Source organism: Zootoca vivipara, chromosome 4, assembly GCF_963506605.1.
Source record: "Zootoca vivipara chromosome 4, rZooViv1.1, whole genome shotgun sequence".
NCBI classification, from domain to species: domain Eukaryota; kingdom Metazoa; phylum Chordata; class Lepidosauria; order Squamata; family Lacertidae; genus Zootoca; species Zootoca vivipara.
The window spans coordinates 98,063,646-98,084,144 of record NC_083279.1 but is presented as its reverse complement, the minus strand read 5'-3'; the positions used below and the strand labels follow the sequence as shown (position 1 = coordinate 98,084,144).

The following is a 20,499-nucleotide window of genomic DNA, read 5'->3' as shown; positions in this document are numbered from 1 at the left end:
TTTCGTGTGCATGCACACTTCTTCAGGTATCTGAAGAAGTGTGCATGCACACGAAAGCTCATACCAAAATAAAAACTTAGTTGGTCTTTAAGGTGCTACTGAAGGAATTTTTTTTATTTTTCATGACTTTTGTTCTTCTTTTTTTAAGAGCGCAAATTAAAAGAGAAATTGTATGGAAAGTTGTGGAAGAATAAAAGGTTGCATTTTTAAAAAGACACAAAAAAACTGGGGGTGGCACCAAATATTTTATTGGCGGGGGGCAAAGACTCCATGGCCTTTAAGAGTTGGCGCATATTTCCCTACACCTACAAGTTTCAGGATGGTTACAACATAAAAACACAACATAAAAGAAAAAAAACACCACATTTTAAAACAGCATAAGATGTCAATCAGCAAAACGCCTGGTTAATAAGGTGTTGATTTGCCTGGCTCTTAAATGTGTATAATGGTTTCTCTGACATTTGTATGGATTCTTTTATGGGAAATGAGTTTGGAGCTCCTCCAGAAGCTCTTTCCACATTCCACACACTGATATGGTTTCTCCCCTATATGATTTCTTTGATGGGAAGTGAGACAGGATTTATCAGTGAAGCTCTTTCCACATTCCACACACTGATATGGTTTCTCCCCTGTATGAATTCTTTGATGGGTAGTGAGAGAGGAGCTCTGACTGAAGCTCTTTCCACATTCCACACACTGATATGGTTTCTCCCCTGTATGAATTCTTTGATGGGTAGTGAGAGTGGAGCTCCTCCTGAAGCTCTTTCCACATTCCACACAGTGATAGGGTTTCTCCCCTGTATGAATTCTTTGATGGGAAGTGAGAGAGGAGATACCAGTAAAGCTCTTTCCACATTCCACGCATTTATATGGTTTCTCCCCTGTATGAATTCTTTGATGGGACGTGAGAGAGGAGCTATCAGTGAAGCTCTTTCCACATTCCACGCACTGATAGGGTTTCTCCCCTGTATGAATTCTTTGATGTCTTGTGAGATGGGGGCTCTGACTGAAGCTCTTTCCACATTCCACACACTGATATGGTTTCTCCCCTGTATGAATTCTTTGATGTGAAGTGAGATTGGACGGTATTCTGAAGCTGTTTCCACATTCCAAACACTGGTATGGTTTCTCCCCTGTATGAATTCTTTGATGTCTTGTGAGATAGGAGCTGTGACTGAAGCTCTTTCCACATTCCACACACTGATATGGTTTCTCCCCTGCATGAATTCTCTGATGGTAAGTGAGAGAGGAGCTGTGACTGAAGCTCTTTCCACATTCCAAACACTGATATGGTTTCTCCCCTGCATGAATTCTCTGATGGGAAGTGAGAGTGGAGCTATGACTGAAGCTCTTTCCACATTCCATGTACTGATAGAGTTTCTTTCCAATGAGATTATGTTGATGGGAAGTAGAATGGGAGCTCTGACTGCAGCTTTCTCCACACTCCAAATTTTTACGTGGCTTCTTCTCTCTGCGGATTTTATCGTGGTCACCTTTGTCCTTGATTTCCGATACATCACAATCTGCAATGGAAAGAAAAAGGGATTAGGGCCTCAGGAACGAATGGCGAAGGACTGAAGAGAGTTGGGTATGTGTTCATTACCTGTGTTTTTTGCCATTAACCAACATATTTATTATTAGATTCTAATGAATCTAATAATAACTACCAATATTTTAGGAGACATCTGAAGGCAGCCCTGTTTAGGGAAGTGTTTAATGTTTAATAGATTATTTTATTTTAATGTTTTGCTGGAAGCCACCCAGAGTGGCTGGGAAAACCCAGCCAGATGGGCAGGGTAAAAATAAAGTATTATTATTATTATTATTATTATTATTAAGTTGTTGAATGTTGCTTTGTTTGTTTGTTATATAGTAGTGGTCAAAATTGTGGAAAACATATTTGGGGAAAGGGTGTTTCAGAGGTTTGATGGCTCATAACACCACTTAATCAAGAATGCAATCCAACAAAGTTTATAACCAAATATTAAGTTGGTTGGTTTTTTTGTGTTCTTTGTGTTCTTTCATTTAGTGAGGTTGTAAAGCATAATAAAAGATAATAAAATTATAGAAATGGCACAAAGAGTTGACTGGCCACCCAGAAAGCGATGTAAATTTGTACTATTAAGTGAGCAAGGCTACAGTTATGAAGAAATTAGGTGAAAGATTAGGGAAAACGTAACCAAAGCTGGCTTTTCTATATTTTTGAAGAGGTATAAGGAGACTCAGTCACTACAAAAGCAGACGGGTAAAGGCAGGAAAAGGTGCACAAAGGTAAGAGACAATCGAAGAATGGAGAGACTGTCCCTACATGAAAGAAGAAAATCATCTGTGTGTAGACAAGATGACATGGCGCAATATAATGTGAACTTGTGTGCAAGGACTGGTCTAAATGTTTGAATTCTAAAGGAAAAGCCATTGTTATCTCTCAAGCAAAGGTTGAAAAGATTAAACCCATGTTAACTGGACAGAGGAACAATGGGTCAGTGTTATTTGGAGCGATGAGACCCAAAACTCCTTGCTTCATAGTGATGGCATGAAATACGTGAGGAGAAGAATCAGAGAATATTTACTTGCATTACACCAACCGTGAAACACCCAGATAGTGTGATGATCTGGGGTTGTATGGCAGCAAAAGGTGTGGGCAGAATTTGTGTCATTAGTGAGAATGTAAATGCCCCAAAATATATGAATGAAATACTTGAGCCCAAACTGAAGCGTTCTGCAGGTGATCTCTTCCCAGATACTAAAACATTTATAAAGATTTGTTTGTCTGTCTGTCTGTTTGTTTGTTTGTTTTCTATTTCAACAGGATTCGGCTCCTTGTCATGTTGCTGCTGTGTGCAAAAGGTGCTTTCAAGATAATCCTATTCCACTGCTAGAATGGCCTGGGAATAGCCCAAACTTTAACCCAATCAGAAATATATGGAGCCGACTAAAGAAACTTGTTAGTCAGAAGCAACCCAGCAATAAATCCCAATAAACCGAGGCAATAAATCAGTCTTGGTTTCACATTATTACAGCTGCAGAACTAAAAACTAGGTTCACTTCATGGAAAGGTGTTGTAATGCCATAATTAAAGCTAAAGGTTACCACGTATTTTCTTTATGACTGCTGTTCTTATAAATACTCCTTCATAAAAGTTCCTGCATTCCATTCTTCATTAAATTATCTTTCCATTGATACATAATTTTATGGTATTACTCCACACAAAACTGGTGTTATGAGCCATTAAACCTCAGAAATACACTTTTCACAAAAGGTTTCCACAGTTTTTGCCACTAGGATAAGTTGTTCATTTTAAAGTTAATGTTCTTTTTATATGGGATCAGATTATTATTATTATTTACGTTTTATGTTTATATATGTGTTGGAAGCCGCCCAGAATGGCTGTGGCAACCCAGCCAGATAGGCAGGGTATAAAAATTATTATTATTATTACTACAGTGGTACCTTGATTTAAAAACAGTCCTGTTCCAGAAAAGATTAAGGTAAACTGAGGTACCACTGTATTACTATCATCATCATCATCATCATCATCATCATCATCACTGCTACTACTACCTGAGATTCAATAAGCCTAGCTCTTCTCTGGGATGGATTTTGTTTGGCCCAGTCAAGGCATCCCCTCCATCTCCAATGTCAATCGTCTCTTTGGTCAACCCAAGACGGACAGGAGCAAAAACAAAAACAGAAAACCTGAAGCTACTTATGTTTCCTAACAATTCTGAAACTGACATTTAAGATGGCCTGAGCATATCAGACCAGCCCAATCGTGGTAGAAAAAGGAATAATTTGAGGAAGATTGTTTAAAGAAAAAAGTGTAATTTGCTGTTAGGTTCCCAGGTGTTATGGGGGGCGCTGTTGAGCTCTGTGAAAATATATGAGGTAGATCACATAAATTATTTTTTTAATTTCTAGGTAATAATAATAATTTATTATTTATACCCCGCCCATCTGGCCGGGTTCCCCCAGCCACTCTGGGCGGCTTCCAAAAAAACAGAAATTCTAAAATACAGAAGGTAGATATGACGATCCCACAGGGAGCCTTACCAAGAGAGGCCACGATCCCACGATTCTCCTTCATGACGTCCTTATGCAGAGCTCTCTGGTCAGGATCCAGCAATGCCCACTCCTCGTCCGTGAAACGGACAGCGACATCTTCAAAGCACACTGGACCCTAAAAGAAAAGGGGAAAGGTCCTCCTCTGAGACAGCATCAATATGATCTGCTACACAATGCTCTGTTGTTTCCTTCCTGTAATTTGTGGTGTTGTTTCAATAGGATTGTTTTGCTGCACGTTTTATTTATGGATGCTTATTTTTTCCCCGAATTTTAATTATCTTTGTGCAAATAGGTGGTACTCCACCTTGTGGTTTTCAAGTCATTCTGCCTACGCAAGCATTCCAGCTTGCCTGATGGAAGGATCTACTTTCTGCTCTCCTTGTGAGCTGTTCTGGGGAGTTCCCTCCCAATGCCCTAGAGTCAAATTCAAGAGGTTCATGGGGGCATGGAGAGAGGGAGGAATGGGGGGCAGGCCCCATTTTGCAGCGGATGGGGCTGGTTAGGTGAATCCAGGCAGCGGCGGAGCGAGGCTGGCGCGGAAAGTGCAGGGAGAGAGCGCGATGGCCGAGGGGCGGCCCCGACTGACACCCCTCCAGGGCGTCGCCAGGGCCCACACCCAGGGCTCCCCGCCCCCCTGCCCCCCACTTGCTCTGCCCCTGAATCCAGGCCACTATTTGTTCTCATTTGCCCACTGCTTAGAAAACACTTTTAGCATTCACTGATCAAGTTGAGGTTGAATCCTGACAAGACAGAAGTACTGTTTGTGGGGGACAGGAGGCGGGCAGGTGTGGAGGACTCCCTGGTCCTGAATGGGGTAACTGTGCCCCTGAAGGACCAGGTGCACAGCCTGGGAGTCATTTTGGACTCACAGCTGTCCATGGAAGTGCAGGTTAATTCTGTATCCAGGGCAGCTGTTTATCAGCTCCAACTGGTACGCAGGCTTAGACCCTACCTGCCTGCAGACTGTCTTGCCAGAGTGGTGCATGCTCTAGTTATCTCTCGCTTGGACTACTGCAATGCGCTCTACGTGGGGCTACCTTTGAAGGTGACCCAGAAACTACAATTAATCCAGAATGCAGCAGCTAGACTGGTGACTGGGAGCAGCCGCCAAAACCACGTAACACCGGTCTTGAAAGACCTACATTGGCTTCTAGTACGTTTCCGAGCACAATTCAAAGTGTTGGTGCTGACCTTTAAAGCCCTAAACGGCCTCGATCCAGTATACCTGAAGGAGCGTCTCTACCTCCATGGTTCTGCCCTGACACTGAGGTCCAGCGCCAAGGGCCTTCTGGAAGTTCCCTCGCTGCAAGAAGCCAAGTTACAGGGAACCAGGCAGAGGGCCTTCTCATTATTGTATTTTGATGTTTCTGTTGGAAGCCGCCCAGAGTGGCTGGGGAAACCCAGCCAGATGGGCGGGGTATAAATTTATTATTATTATTATTATTATTATTGATCAATCGAGAAATAAAATAAGCCTATTTTGGATGGCCATCTGTCTTGGATGATCTAGCAGAGATTCCTGCAATGCAGGGGGTCTCCTGGCTCTGAGAGACAAGCAGGGAGGGTGGCTTCTGGCAAAAGGAGAGGGAGCTACTGGTGGCTCCGCCTTATCCTGACTCACCTCAGCCTTTCAACCTCCCTCCTCCCACTCACCTCCTTCAGCCTCTGATTCTTCACTACATTCTGCCACAGAGTCTCCCAGCTCACTAAGCCCTGTTAGCCCTTCAGCTTCCAACACCTCCTCTCCCCAGGCTTCCCCCTCTGACCACAAATCCTTCTTCTACCTCCACTTCTTGGGCTCTGAGCCATCTTCTCTTCCTGGTTCCCCAGCTGCATCCTCCCACCATTCCTCTGTGCCCAACCAGTCCATGACATTGCTCCATCCTTCGGCCTCTGTCCCCACAAGGCAGCTTCCCCTGACCTGATCTGGTTCCACAGCCGCTGCTTCCCTTCTGCCCCCATGAAAAGACGGATCAGGAGGTCTTGCCGGCATCATTTTGTCACCTGCAAGAGAGAAAAGGTAAACAGGACGCCAGGAGTGCCTGCTTCTCTCACAGGTGAAACAGGGCATCTCTCTCTTTTTTGAATAATAATTATTAATATAACCAACAAAATATAACAGTTTGCCAAAAGAAGAAAGAAACAATTCCAAATCTTAAAGACTAAAACACGAAACTAAGAATGAAAGAAAATAAAAAGGAAAAAGAAAAGAAATGAAGGTAAAGGACAAAGAAGAATGCTTTCATCTGTGAATTCTTTAACTTTATATCGTCTGTTACCCCTTATTTTTTTGATCTTTTTTATGGCTATTAAGAGCAGGGGTAGGCAACCTAAGGCCCATGGGCCGGATGCGGCCCAATCGCCTTCTCAATCCGGCCTGCAGATGGTCAGGGAACCAGCGTGTTTTTACATGAGTAGAATGTGTGCTTTTATTTAAAATGTATCTCTGGATTATTTATGGGGCATAGGAATTCCTTCATTTCCCCCCCAAAATATAGTCCGGCCCACCACAAGCTCTGAGGGACGGTGGACTGGCCCACTGCTGGAAAAGGTTGCTGACCCCTGATTAAGAGTGTTTCCAATGTTGCAATGAACAGAAGTGGAGATAGAAGGAACCATTGTCTGGTGCCTCTTTCAATTTCAAATTCTTCAGTTATTTCATTGTTTATTATTAATTTAGCTTCGTTGGAATAAAATGTACGCTCTACATTTATATATATATAGAGAGAGAGAGAGAGAGAGAGAGAGATTTAGCTTTCTGATTTTTGTAGATCGTTCTAATTCCATTTATAAATTTATTTCCTAGTTTCAAACTTTCTATAGTGTGAACTAAAAAATTCCAGGTCACGCTATTGAAAGCCTTCTCTGCGTCTACCAAGAGGAACTCTACCTTTTTACTTGGTTTCATATCAATATATTCTAAAAGGTCAATCACTATCCTTATTTTATTTTTTTATCTGTCTCCCTGGTAAAAAGCCATTTTGATCTGTGCCTATTATTCTATTCAAAAAAAATTCAGCCGGTTTGCCAATACACCTGCAAAAATTTAATAATCTGTATTCAGCAGTAAAATTGGTCTATAATTCTTGATACTTTTCGGGTCCCTTCCTTGTTTTGGTAGCAGGGCATCCCTAACTACAGATGGGCCTTTGAGAAATCCTTACCTGCTGAGAGCATTTGGACGTTTGTGCCCATTTCATAGGTTTGTTGTGCAGAAATACATCTCCCCTCCTCTGGACCCTTGTTCCCAACTGTCTCCCCCCAACACAAGGTGAAAAGAACCCTCAGATGAGTTGGAAAACCAACAGAATGAGACCAAATGGAGAAAAACCACCTTCCTCCTTACCCCGCTGCCTCTCTCTGGTGTCCAACGGAGGCCTCTCTGCCTCACAGGAATCCAGGTCCATTTCTGCAAAATGATCCTTTCCCTGAAAAAGAAACAAGGATTCAAAACAGAGAATGGTAAGAAATATTAGAAAGAGAATGACAAAGACTTGAAGGCTGTGAGATCTCATTCCATGGATTCTTTCCCAGAAAGCAAATGGGCCTTCAGCAGACCATTATGGGATATTCTCTGTCCTCTTTTGAGCCCCTTGGGAGTATCCAGAGGAAAGTCTCTCTCACCTGCTTTCTCTCCTCTGCCTGACTCAGGAGGAAACCTTCGGCCAGGGCCACCGCCTGGGAACTGGTCTCCGCTCCGCATTCCCTCACCCAGCTCTCCATCTCTGGGGGAAGGACAGCCAGGAACTGCTCCAAGATCACCAGGTCCAGCATCTCAGCTTTCGTGTGCCTTTCTGGCTTCAGCCACTGGTGGCAAAAGTGGTAGAGTCGGCTGCAAACCTCTCGGGGTCCTTTGGCCTCCTGGCAGCAGAACTGCCTCAACTGCTGGCTCTGCACCTCTGAGCGGAGGGTGTCCTCCTCACCCGGGATCTTCTGCACTGGGTTTTCCCAGAATCTCCCACTGCTCCCAGATTGGATGGCATGGCCTCTTCTTGTTCCAGGGCCAGCTGAGTCATCCATCTGTGCTCTCAGGAAGCCTCTGAGAGATTGGAAGGAACCCTTTGGTCTTCTGCCGAGTTCTGTCCGTCTTAATGAGAAGCTCTAGCAAATCCTACATTGGAAATACATTGTTCTGTTACAGAATTTGTAGGACGGATTGGGGGGGGGGGGTTCATTGAGCAAGCATGGATGAGTCTTGCTTGGAACCAGGGCTGGGCTTCATCGGATCCCAGACCATGAGCTCTCTTTTTGAAAAGAAAGAGGAGGATGAAGAAGAGAAGGAATAAGTCTCTAGCGTTCTAGCAATGCAAAATGTGGAGGCAACTGAAGGGATTTATGTGAGATTAATCAATCTGGTTTCTGCTGCCTTCCAGTCAATGCATGAAGTCAGAACCGACTGACAAGGGAATCGTTTGTATTTTGTGAAAAATGGATACTTGGCTCTAGTGGGGGTCCTCACCCGGGGGTCCTCAGGAGTTGCTCCCCCCCCCCACCCACCCCCTGCTTCTGTCTCTTTTCTTGCACTTGGACTCTCTGCCGCTCTCAAGACAGACTCCTGGGGTGGGGTTCCTTTTTCTTTGCTCTGAGGGCCAGGTATGTATCTGACCAACTCCCTAAGGGCCAAGCGGGCAGGGCCAAAGAAATCTCCCTTGAGATTTAGACGGACAATTTATCATCATCATCATCATTTAATAGCTTAACACCCACACAGGCATTGATGCCACGGTCCCTGGAGGCTCAGTGAGTTGCAGCGCCCATTTCTGTCTGGTTTTCCAGCAACAATCCCTTTGGGACCGAGAGGATGTGGTCCTGGGATGCCATGCTCTGGGTGCGAGGGGATTGCTGCAGTGGCCTCCGTGTGGAGCTGCCCCTGGAGACAAGTGGGAAACTGGTTTGCAATGCAGCAGCCAGACTATGGGCTGGGATCCCTCTCTTTATTCCTGGCCATTCTCTCCCAACTTAACTTCCTTCCTCCACGTGGGTTTTTATATGGGGGTGGGGGTCTAGTCCACCCCTTCGCTCACCTTTGGAAAGCCATTTGCACATGTTTCCTCTGTTGTGCAATGACGCTGAGCGACGTCACACAGAGTTAAAGTCCTAGGACTCCTTTGTGGGAGTTTGGGATCCTCTGATCTCCAGGAAGGAGAGCGTTGCAGACCTCGCCCCCCCCCCTCCCTGGCAGGACCCTCTCCTCCCTGACTTGGCTTTGTCCCCCCCCCCCCGCACGAGCAGATCAGGCCCCCCAGGTACCCACCCCTGCTGCAGCACTGGGACCCCCACCGTCTCCCCACTGTATCCTCTGGGGAGAGGGGGGGGGGGAGACTCACCAGATCCCAGGAGGGGACAGCGATGCAGCCCTTGCAGGAGACAGCAAAGCAACACCCCCCCTTCTTTGCAGGAAAGGACTGGGGAGGGAGGGGCCTTGACTCTGGAGGACCTGGCCCCCCTCTTGCTTCCTGTCCTCTCTAGGAAGGCAGCTCGGTTCCCTTTAACCCTTGCAAAGCCAAGGGTGTCCAGCTCAGCCCTTTCTCGCTTGGCAGAACCCCTGCTTTTTATTATTATCATTTTATTTACGGGGGCAACTACCCCCCTGGTTACGCCAATGCCCAGATATCCTTTTGGGGGGGAGAGGCTCTTCGTTGGACTCTAAGCATCTCCCTCTGTTGTCCGGAAACCAGAGGAACAGCTTGCAGTGAAAAGGGCTTTGAAGCAGGAGGCAAGGAACCTCCTCCTCGAATTCAGGAGTGGGAGAGATAGGAGGGGATCCTGGGGTCATCTAGTCCAACCCCCATCAATGCAGGAATCTCAGCTCAAGCATCCATGGCTGATGGCCATCCAATCTCTGCTTAGACACCTCCAAGGAAGGAGAGTCCACCACCTCCCAAGGGAGACCTTTCCCCTGCCAAACTGATCTTAGATGTCCCTCAAGGCAGCGGGTCCTGAGTTCTAGCACTGCTGAAACCATTGCACTGGCTAGCAAGGAGGAACCAAACAAAGTTCATAAAAAATAAATCCTATTCTCATCATGAATGTGTAATAGTTTCTTATGTAGAAATGTTGGAATGTGTCTACCACAAAGGGGTGGGGGGACTGACAGGGGAAAAGGTGAATTGCAAGGACATGCTCTCTTTTGACTTCAAGATTCTGTGCCCTAGTAAGAATTGGCCTCCAGATATGCAACTGATATATAATTATTATGGTTTATGTTGTGTGGTATTATACAGGAACATTGACCTATGTCTGACAAGTTTATGCTATTTCCACAAGGGGGGGCAAGGGCCCGATCCCGCGAGGCCGGCAGAAGGCCAGCCTTGCAGCAGCGGCGAGGGCTTGATCCACCGGTGGCGGTGAGCGCAGGGCAGCCGTTCGGATGTCGGATGTTTTCCCCCCCCTTCGTAAGTAGAAAAATTTGTAAGTAGAGTCATTCGTAAGTAGAGGTGCCACTACAAACAATAGATAGTGATTTCCAAAGAAATCCTGAAAATTCTTCAGAAGTATTGAATATAACCAAATATTTAAAAGTAAGAAGCAGAAAATTAGAACCTTTACTTACAGGTAGGTAGCCGTGTTGGTCTGGATCGAAGTAAAATAAAAAAAATTCCTTCAGTAGCACCTTAAAGACCAACTAAGTTTTTATTTTGGTATGAGCTTTCGTGTGCATGCACACTTCTTCAGATACAGTGAAATGGAAGTGCCTGGAAACTTCCATTTCACTGTATCTGAAGAAGTGTGCATGCACACGAAAGCTCATACCAAAATAAAAACTTAGTTGGTCTTTAAGGTGCTACTGAAGGAATTTTTTTTATTATAACCTTTACTTAAAGAATTATATTTAAAAAAACTCAAATATGTAGGTGACCATGAAAAGTTACAGTTATAAAGAAATAAAAATATTATGAGACAGGAATGAGACAAAACACTTCAGCTCAGCTAGTGCTAGGAGAGAAAATTAAGTCTTGGAGGAAAAAACATTAACAAATAACTTGTTGCTGAAATTCCTTCAGAAAATGGATTCCACTCAGAGGGTGCTTAAGCCTTTCTGAAAAGGAAAATTCTGTGAAAAGCAATCATATGTTAATTCCTTACACACAGTTAGAAGTGAAATTTAGTACAGTGGTACCTCGGTTTTCGAACGTACAGTGGTACCTCGGTTTATGAACACAATTGGTTCCGGAAGTCTGTTCATAAACTGAAGCGTTCATAAACTGAAGCGAACTTTCCCATTGAAAGTAATGGAAAGTGGGTTAATCCGTTCCAGACGAGTCCGCGGAGTACTCAACCTGAAGCATACTTAACCCGAAGCTTGGGTGTAATTGGTTCCAGAAGTCTGTTCATAAACTGAAGCGTTCATAAACTGAAGCAAACTTTCCCACTGAAAGTAATGGAAAGTGAATTAATCCGTTCCAGATGGGTCCGCGGCGTTCGCAAACCAAAAATTCGTAAACCGAGGTGTTCATAAACCGAGGTTCCACTGTAGTTTTGTACCTAACTGAGCTTGCAAATGCAACAGCTCACTTCTGCAAATGAGAAATAAAATATACAAAGTCCAAAAATATACAGCTGCCAGGAGATAGGTATTTTATGGCACAGGTTTCAAAAATAATCAGCTGCAGGCTGTACAGAATTTATGCAGTGCAACAAAACAGTGAAATTCATGTTTTGCAGTCTGGGCTGTTTATAAACAGATATTTTTTAAAAAAAAAAACCACTGAAAACTGAAGAATTAAGAGTCTAACAAACTTATCTACAAGGAGAGTTCTGAGCAACTGAGAAGAAAACTCCTGCTAGAAAACTGAAAATGCCTCAAGGAAGGAAAATGGAGATTTTTCACCCTCCTGGGTTAAAAAACCCAATTTGATCAGATTTATTGAACACTGAGGCAAGGCATAGCTGCTCTGGAGCAACTAAGCTGTAAATCAACATCCTAGCATCAAAAACTTTCTGGAAGACATTTGTAACAATGCATGCTAAATGGAAGTCAAATTGCTCACTCAGGAGAGGAGGCAAGTCTTTGCCATTTGCTCCATCACAAAAGACTTCACAAAACATTTCACTTTCCACTGAAGATCTGCAATCATTTGAATCTAAATTTCTGAAACTTTTGCAGCTGTCTGATTCATTAGCAATTGAATTATCACAGCTTTTCAAAATCATTCAGAGGTTTGGAGCAGGGAGAGCTAATTAAGCTTCCTTTTACAGCAGCGTCACCTGCAGTGTTTTACCCAACTGCTGTTTTTTGGCAGTGGGAGCGAATGGGGAAACATACATTGCGTGAGAAGCAGTTTTTCCCATGACTGTAACCGCATTAGGAAAAGAAAGACTGGGGAGTGGACAGGCAAACTGTACCGCAGGTAGAGATTCTGCCTCAAACAGGTCAGCAATTTCCTTGCTGCGGCTTTCCAGCACAGACTGAGTAGCCAGTCTTTTTTCAGCAATCTGAGTTTCCATCTCTGGGCTTAAACCAACAGATTTAAGGGATTGCATTGATTTTACTTCAGCCCCAGACAGTGGAATGGTAGGAGACGGTGCTGATTTTACATCAGACCAAGCCAAGCACAAACTGGGCGCAGGGGGCAACAGAATTATGGTCTGCTTGGCAAAGGAGCGGATATTAAATCTAAGGTTGGAAACAACTGATTAGCCATTTTTTCTACAGTTCCTTCTTGCCTGGCACGGGCTAACAATCACATTAAACTACTTTTCTGAGATTGCTGCATTCTACACAAATTACTTCTGTCCATTGATCTCACATGGAAATGCGGTGGCCACCGTTGCTCAGGTTCTGAGCGGGTTGAGATCCTCTTAAGCCCGTTTCCCTCTGTGCAGCCAGAGTCCAAAGCATCTAGGGAAGGTTGTTAGCTCTGAGCCGTTTTTCCTTTGTTTGTTTGTTTTTTTCTAGCCTCATGGGGCTTCCTTTTTTGGCCTCACACACAGGGGCACCACTTGCAGGGTTACGCATGAGTGTAGGGAAGAATAGGGAAAGGGGAAAAGAAAGACAGACAGACACTTTGACCTGCAAAGCTCTGGGTCCGAAGTGGGAGAGTGAGAGAGAGAAGAGAGTTCTCCCCTGCCCTTCCTCCAGGCTACTTTATTCACACAAAGGGATTGCGTCACATAATTCAAAATGACCAATCAGAATCCTCCATGTACCTCCCAGAGAATCCCATGCAGTCCTCGCATGGGAGAGGATCAGGTTGCAAGGGCTAAAGGAAACTCAACCTTATCACCTACAAGGCTTCTACAGATCCTAAAGCTGTATGATTTATCCGACCTTTGTATGGATTCTTTTATGGGAAGTGAGATTGGTGTTAGCAATTAAGCTCTTTCCACATTCCACTCACTGATAGGGTTTCTCCCCTGTATGAATTCTTTGATGGGAATTTAGACTGTGGCTGTGACTAAAGCTCTTTCCGCATTCCACGCACTGATAGGGTTTCTCCCCTGTATGAATTCTTTGATGGGAAGTGAGAGAGGAGCTCTGACTGAAGCTCTTTCCACATTCCAAACACTGATAGGGTTTCTCCCCTGTATGAATTCTTTGATGTCTTGTGAGATGGAAGCTCTTCCTGAAGCTCTTTCCACATTCCACGCACTGATAGGGTTTCTCCCCTGTATGAATTCTTTGATGTATTGTGAGATCGGAGCTCTTCCTGAAGCTCTTTCCACATTCCACGCACTGATATGGTTTCTCCCCTGTATGAATTCTTTGATGTGAAGTGAGATCGGACGGTGTTCTGAAGCTTTTTCCACATTCGAAGCACTGGTATGGTTTCTCCCCTGTATGAATTCTCTGATGGAAAGTGAGAGAGGAGCTCTGACTGAAGCTTTTTCCACATTCCACGCACTGATACGGTTTCTCCCCTGTATGAATTCTTTGATGTCTTGTGAGATCGAAGCTCTTCCTGAAGCTCTTTCCACATTCCACACACTGCTGTGGTTTCTCCACTGTATGAATTCTTTGATGGGAACAGAGAGAGGAGCTATCAGTGAAGCTCTTTCCACATTCCAAGCACTGATAGGGTTTCTCCCTTGTATGAATTCTTTGATGTCTTGTGAGATCGGAGTTCTTCCTGAAGCTCTTTCCACATTCCATGCACTGATAGGGTTTCTCCCCTGTATGAATTCTTTGATGGGAACTGAGAGAGGAGCTCGTACTGAAGCTCTTTTCACATTCCACACACTGATATGGTTTCTCCACTGTATGAATTCTTTGATGGGAAGTGAGAGAGGAACTATCAGTGAAGTTCTTTCCACATTCCAAGCAGTGATAGGGTTTCTCCCTTGTATGAATTCTTTGATGTCTTGTGAGATCGGAGTTCTTCCTGAAGCTCTTTCCACATCCCACGCACTGATACGGTTTCTCCGCTGTATGAATTCTTTGATGTGAAGTGAGATCGGACGGTGTTCTGAAGCTTTTTCCACATTCCAAACACTGGTATGGTTTCTCCCCTGTATGAATTCTCTGATGGGAACTGAAACTGTCCTTCCTGAAGCTCTTTCCACATTCCACGCACTGATAGGGTTTCTCCCCTGTATGAATTCTTTGATGTCTTGTGAGATCGGAGCTCTTCCTGAAGCTCTTTCCACATTCTACGCACTGATATGGTTTCTCCGCTGTATGAATTCTTTGATGTGAAGTGAGATCGGACGGTGTTCTGAAGCTTTTTCCACATTCCAAACACTGGTATGGTTTCTCCCCTGTATGAATTCTCTGATGGGAAGTGAGAGAGGAGCTCTGACTGAAGCTCTTTCCACATTCCATGCACAGATAGAGTTTCTTTCCAATGAGATTTTGTTGATGGGAAGAGGATTGGGAAGTCTGACTGCAGCTTTCTGCACACTCCAAATTTTTACATGGCTTCTCCTCTCTGGGGATTTTATCGTAGTTACCCTTGTTCTCAATTTCCAATTCATCACAATCTGCAATGGAAATAAAAAGGGTTTAGAGCAGGCATCCCCAAACTGCGGCCCTCCAGATGTTTTGGCCTACAACTCCCATGATCCCTAGCTAACAGAACCAGTAGTTGGAGAAGATGGGAATTGTAGTCCAAAACATTTGGAGGGCCTGGTTTAGAGCCTCAAGAATAAATGGAGAAGAACTTGTGGAAGATTGTGGAATACATTTGGGGAAAAGTGTATTTCAGAGGTTTGATGGCTCCCAACACCACTTCTTTTGGAGTAAGATTATAAAATTATATATCAATGGGAAGATGATTTAATCAAGAATGGAATTCAACAAAGTTTGTTCAATTACCCGTATTCTATCAAATGTTATAGCCAAATAACCAGGAAAAGGAACCACAACTTGCTTTGGTTGACCTTTGTCAATGTGTTATGTGATTGCTATCATGTTGATTGTTTTTTTGTTTTCTTTCATTTAGTGAGGTTGTAAAACATAATAAAATTAGAGAAATGGCACAAAGAGTTGACTGGTCACCCAGAAAGCGATGTAAAATAGTACTATTAAGTGAAGAAGGCTACAGTTATGAGGAAATTAGAAGAGAGATTGGAGAAAACTTAACCAAAGCTAGCCTTTCTGGTAAAGGCAGGAAAAGGTACAGAAAGGCAAGTGACGATCGAAAAATGGAGAGACGGTCCCTACATGAAAGAATAAAATCATCTGGGTGTATACAAGATGACATGGTGAAATGTAATGTGAAGTTGAGTGCAAGGACTGGTCTAAATGTTAGAATTCTAAGGGAAAAGCCATTGTTATCTCTCAAGCAAAGGTTGAAAAGATTAAACCCATGTTAACTGGACAGAGGAACAATGGGTCAGTGTTATTTGGAACTATGAGACCCAAATCTCCTTGCTTCGTAGTCATGGCATAAAATACCTGAGAAGAATCAGAGAAGATTTACATCCTACTTGCATTACACGACCCTGAAACACGCAGATACTGTGATGATCTGGGGTTGTATGGCAGCAAAAGGTGTGGGCAGAATTTGTATCATTAATGGGAATGTAAATGCCCCAAAATACATAAATGAAATACTTGAGCCCAAACTGAAGCGTTCCGCAGGCGATCTTTTCCAGATATTGAAGCATCTATATATAATTATATAAGTATTTATTTATTTATATATTTTTTATTTCAATAGGATTCAGCTCTATGTCATGTTGCTGCTGTGTGTAAAAGGTTCTTTCAATATACAGTAATCCTATTCCACTGCTGGAATGGCCTGGGAATAGCCCAAACTTTAACCCAATCGAGAATCTATGGAGCCGACTAAAGAAACTTGTTAGTCAGAAGCAACCCAGCAATAAAGCCCAATTAACAGAGGAAATAATTCAGTCTTGGTTTCACATTATTACAGCTGCAGAACTAAAAACTTTTCACTTCACGGGAAGGCGTTGTAAGGCCGTAATTAAAGCTAAAGGTTACCAATGGTTACCAAAGGTTTCATGTTTCTTCTTTATGACTGCTGTTCTAATAAATACTCCTTCATAAAAGTTCCTGTATTAAATTCTTCATTAAATAATATTTCCATTGATATATAATTTTATGGTATTACTCCACATAAAAGTGTTCAGAAATAATCTTTTCACAAAAGGTTTCCACAATTTTGGCCACTGGTATAAGTTGTTCATTTTCATAGAATCATAGAATCATAGAGTTGGAAGAGACCACAAGGGCCACCCAGTCCAACTCCCTGCCAAGCAGGAAACACCATCAAAGCATGCCTGATAGATGGCTGTCAAGCCTCTGCTTAAAGACCTCCAAAGAAGGAGACTCCACCACACTCCTTGGCAGCAAATTCCACTGCCGAACAGCTCTTACTGTCAGAAAGTTCTTCCTAATGTTTAGGTGGAATCTTCTTTCTTGTAGTTTGAATCCATTGCTCCGTATCCGCTTCTCTGGAGCAGCAGAAAACAACCTTTCACCCTCCTCTATATGACATCCTTTGATATATTTGAACATGGCTATCATATCACCCCTTAACCTTCTCTCCTCCAGGCTAAACATACCCAGCTCCCTAAGCCGTTTCTCATAAGGCATTGTTTCCAGGCCTTTGAACATTTTGGTTGCCCTCTTCTGGACACGTTCCAGCTTGTCAGTATCCTTCTTGAACTGTGGTGCCCAGAACTGGACACAGTACTCCAGGTGAGGTCTGACCAGAGCAGAATACAGTGGTACTATTACTTCCCTTGATATAGACGCTATACTCCTATTGATGCAGCCCAGAATTGCATTAGCTTTTTAAGCTGCTGCATCACACTGTTGACTCATGTCAAGTTTGTGGTCTACCAGGACTCCTAGATCCTTTTCACATGTACTGCTCTCAAGCCAGGTGTCTCCCATCCTGTATTTGCGCCTTTCATTTTTTTTGCCCAAGTGTAGTACTTTACATTTCTCCTTGTTAAAATTCATCTTGTTTGCTTTGGCCCAGTTGTCTAATCTGTTAAGGTCATTCTGAAGTGTGATCCTGTCCTCTGGGGTATTAGCCACCCCTCCCAATTTGGTGTCTTCTGCAAACTTGCTCAGGATGCCCTCAAGCCCATCATCCAAGTCATTGATGAAGATGTTGAATAAGACTGGGCCCAAGACAGAATCTTGTGGCACCCCACTAGTCACTACTCTCCAGGATGAGGAGGAGCCATTGATGAGCACCCTTTGGGTTCGGTCAGTCAGCCAGTTACAAATCCACTGAATGGTAGCATTGCCTAGCCCACATTTTACCAGCTTCTTTACAAGAATATCATGGGGCACCTTGTCAAAGGCCTTGCTGAAATCAAGATAGGCTATATCCACAGCGTTCCCTTCATCTACCAGGCTTGTAATTCTGTCAAAAAATGAGATCAGATTAGTCTGACATGTCTTATTTTTCAGAAACCCATGCTGACTTTTAGTGATCACAACGTTCCTTTCTACGTGCTCACAGACCGTTTGCTTAATGATCTGCTCTAGAATCTTTCCTGGTATTGATGTCAGGCTCACTGGGCGGTAATTGTTTAGGTCCTCTCTTTTCCCCTTTTTGAAAATAGGGACAACATTTGCCCTCCTCCAGTCTGCTGGAACCTCGCCTGTTCTCCAGGAATTTTCAAAGATTATTGCCAGTGGTTCTGAAATCACCTCTGCCAGTTCTTTTAATACTCTTGGATGTAGTTCATCTGGCCCTGGAGACTTGAATACATCTAAACTAGCCAAGTATTCTTGTACTATCTCCTTACTTATTCTGGGCTGTGTTTCCCCTGCTGAATCATCTGCTCCATATTCTTCAGGTCGGGCATTGTTTTCTTTTTTGGAGAAGACTGAGGCAAAGAAGGCATTGAGGAGTTCTGCCCTTTCTCTGTCCCCTGTTCGCATTTCACCATCTTCTCCTCTAAGTGACCCCACTGTTTCCCTGTTCTTCCGTTTGCTACGGACATACCCATAAAAGCCCTTTTTGTTGCTTTTAACCTCTCTAGCAAGCCTGAGTTCATTCTGTGCTTTAGCTTTTCTGACTTTGTCTCTACACGTGCTGGCTATTTGTTTGAATTCCTCTGTGGTAGTTTCACCCTTTTTCCATTTCTTGTACATATACCTTTTAAATCTTAACTCAGTTAAAAGTTCTTTAGATAGCCACCCTGGCTTCTTTAGGCACCTTCCATGTTTCCGTCTCATTGGTGTTTTAAAGTTAATGTTCTTTTTATATGGGCTCAGATTATTATTATTTATGTTTCATGTTTATATATGTGTTGGAAGCCATCCAGAATGGCTGGGGCAACCCAGCCAGATGGGGAGGGTATAAATAAAAATTATTATTATTACCACAGTGGTACCTCAATTTAAGAACAGTCCTGTTCCGGAAAAGATTAAGTTGGTAAACCAAGGTACCACTGTATTATTACTACTACTACTACTATTATTATTATTATTATTATTATTATTATCTTCATCATCATCATCATCATCACTGCTACTACTACCTGAGATTCAATGAGCCTAGCTCTTCTCTGCAATGAATTTTGTTTGGCCCAGTCATGGCATCCCCTCCATCGCCAATGTCAGTCGTCTCTTTGGTCAACCCAAAAACAAAATCTGAAAATCTGAAGCTACTTACATTTCCTAACGATTCTGAAGCTGACATTTAAGATGGCCTGGGCAGTTCAGACCAGCATAATCGTGGTAGAAAAAGGAATAATTTGAGGAAGATTGTTTAAAGAAAAAAGTGTAATTTACTGTTTATTGTGGGGGTCTTAGGTCACAACTGGACCTAATGGTCAGGGGTCCCTTTACCTTTACCCAGGTTCCCAGGTGTTATAGGGGCCACTGTTGAGCTCTGTGAAAATATATGAGGTTGGTCACATAGAGGTATTTTTTTAATTTCCAGGCAGATAGGATGATCCCACAGGGAACCTTACCAAGAGAGGCCACGATCCCACAATTCTCCTCCATGACATTCTTATGCAGAGCTCTCTGGTCAGGATCAAGCAACGCCCACTCCTCATCCGTGAAATGAACAGTGACATCTTCAAAGCACACTGGACCCTAAAAGAAAAAGGGGAAAGTCCTCCTCTGAGACAGCATCAATGATCCGTAACACAATCCTCTGTTGTTTCCTTCCTGTTAATTGCGGTGTTGTTTCAATAGGATTGATTTGCTGCACATTTTATTTATGGATGCTTATTTTATTCTGCGTTTTAATTATGGGTGTTCACTATGGGGTTGGTTAGGTGAATCCAGGCCGCTATTTGTTCTCATGTGTCCACTGCTCAGAAACCAGTTTTAGCATTCACTGATCAATCTAGAACAGGGGTCCTCAAATTAAGGCCCAGGGGCTGGATGCAGCTCAATCACCTTCTAAATCCGGCCCGCGGACGGTCTGGGAATCAGCATGTTTTTACATGAGTAGAATGTGTCCTTTTATTTAAAATGCATCTCTGGGTTGTTTGTGGGGCACAGGAATTTGTTTATGTGTTTTTTTTTCAAAATATAGTCCGGCCCCCCACAAGGTCTGAGGGACAATGGACTAGCCCCCTGCTGAAAAGATTTGCTGACCCCTGATCGAGAAATAAAATAAGCCTATTTTGGATGGCCATCTGTCTTGGATGATCTAGCAGAGATTACTGCAGTGCAGGGGGTCTCCTGGCTCTGAGAGATAAGCAGGGAGGGTGGCTTCTGGCAAAAGGAGAGGAAGACACCGGTGGCTCCGCCTTATCCTGACTCACCTCTGCCTCTCGACCTCCCTCCTCCCACTCAGCTCCTTCCTCTTCTGCCTCTGATTCTCCACTGCATTCTGCCACAGAGTCTCCCAGCTCACTACAACCCCAGAGTCGGTCACGACTGGACCTAATGGTTAGGGGTCCCTTTACCTTTACCTTTATTTACAGTGCAGAGTCAGTACTATGTACATGTTGTCAGTCTGGGTCAGAACCTCCGAATGGAGAGTCGCACGTCTTTTTCCAGCAAAGTAGTCTGGGAATACTGAATCTCCGCCCCCGTCGCTTCTTGCG

At 43.7% G+C, this 20,499-nt stretch overlaps 1 pseudogene; it reads right to left on the bottom strand.

Annotated features, from left to right (window-relative positions):
- The window catches only part of LOC132591138 (zinc finger protein 850-like), a 37,126-nt pseudogene that overhangs the window by 15,172 nt on the left and 1,455 nt on the right, over positions 1-20,499 (bottom strand).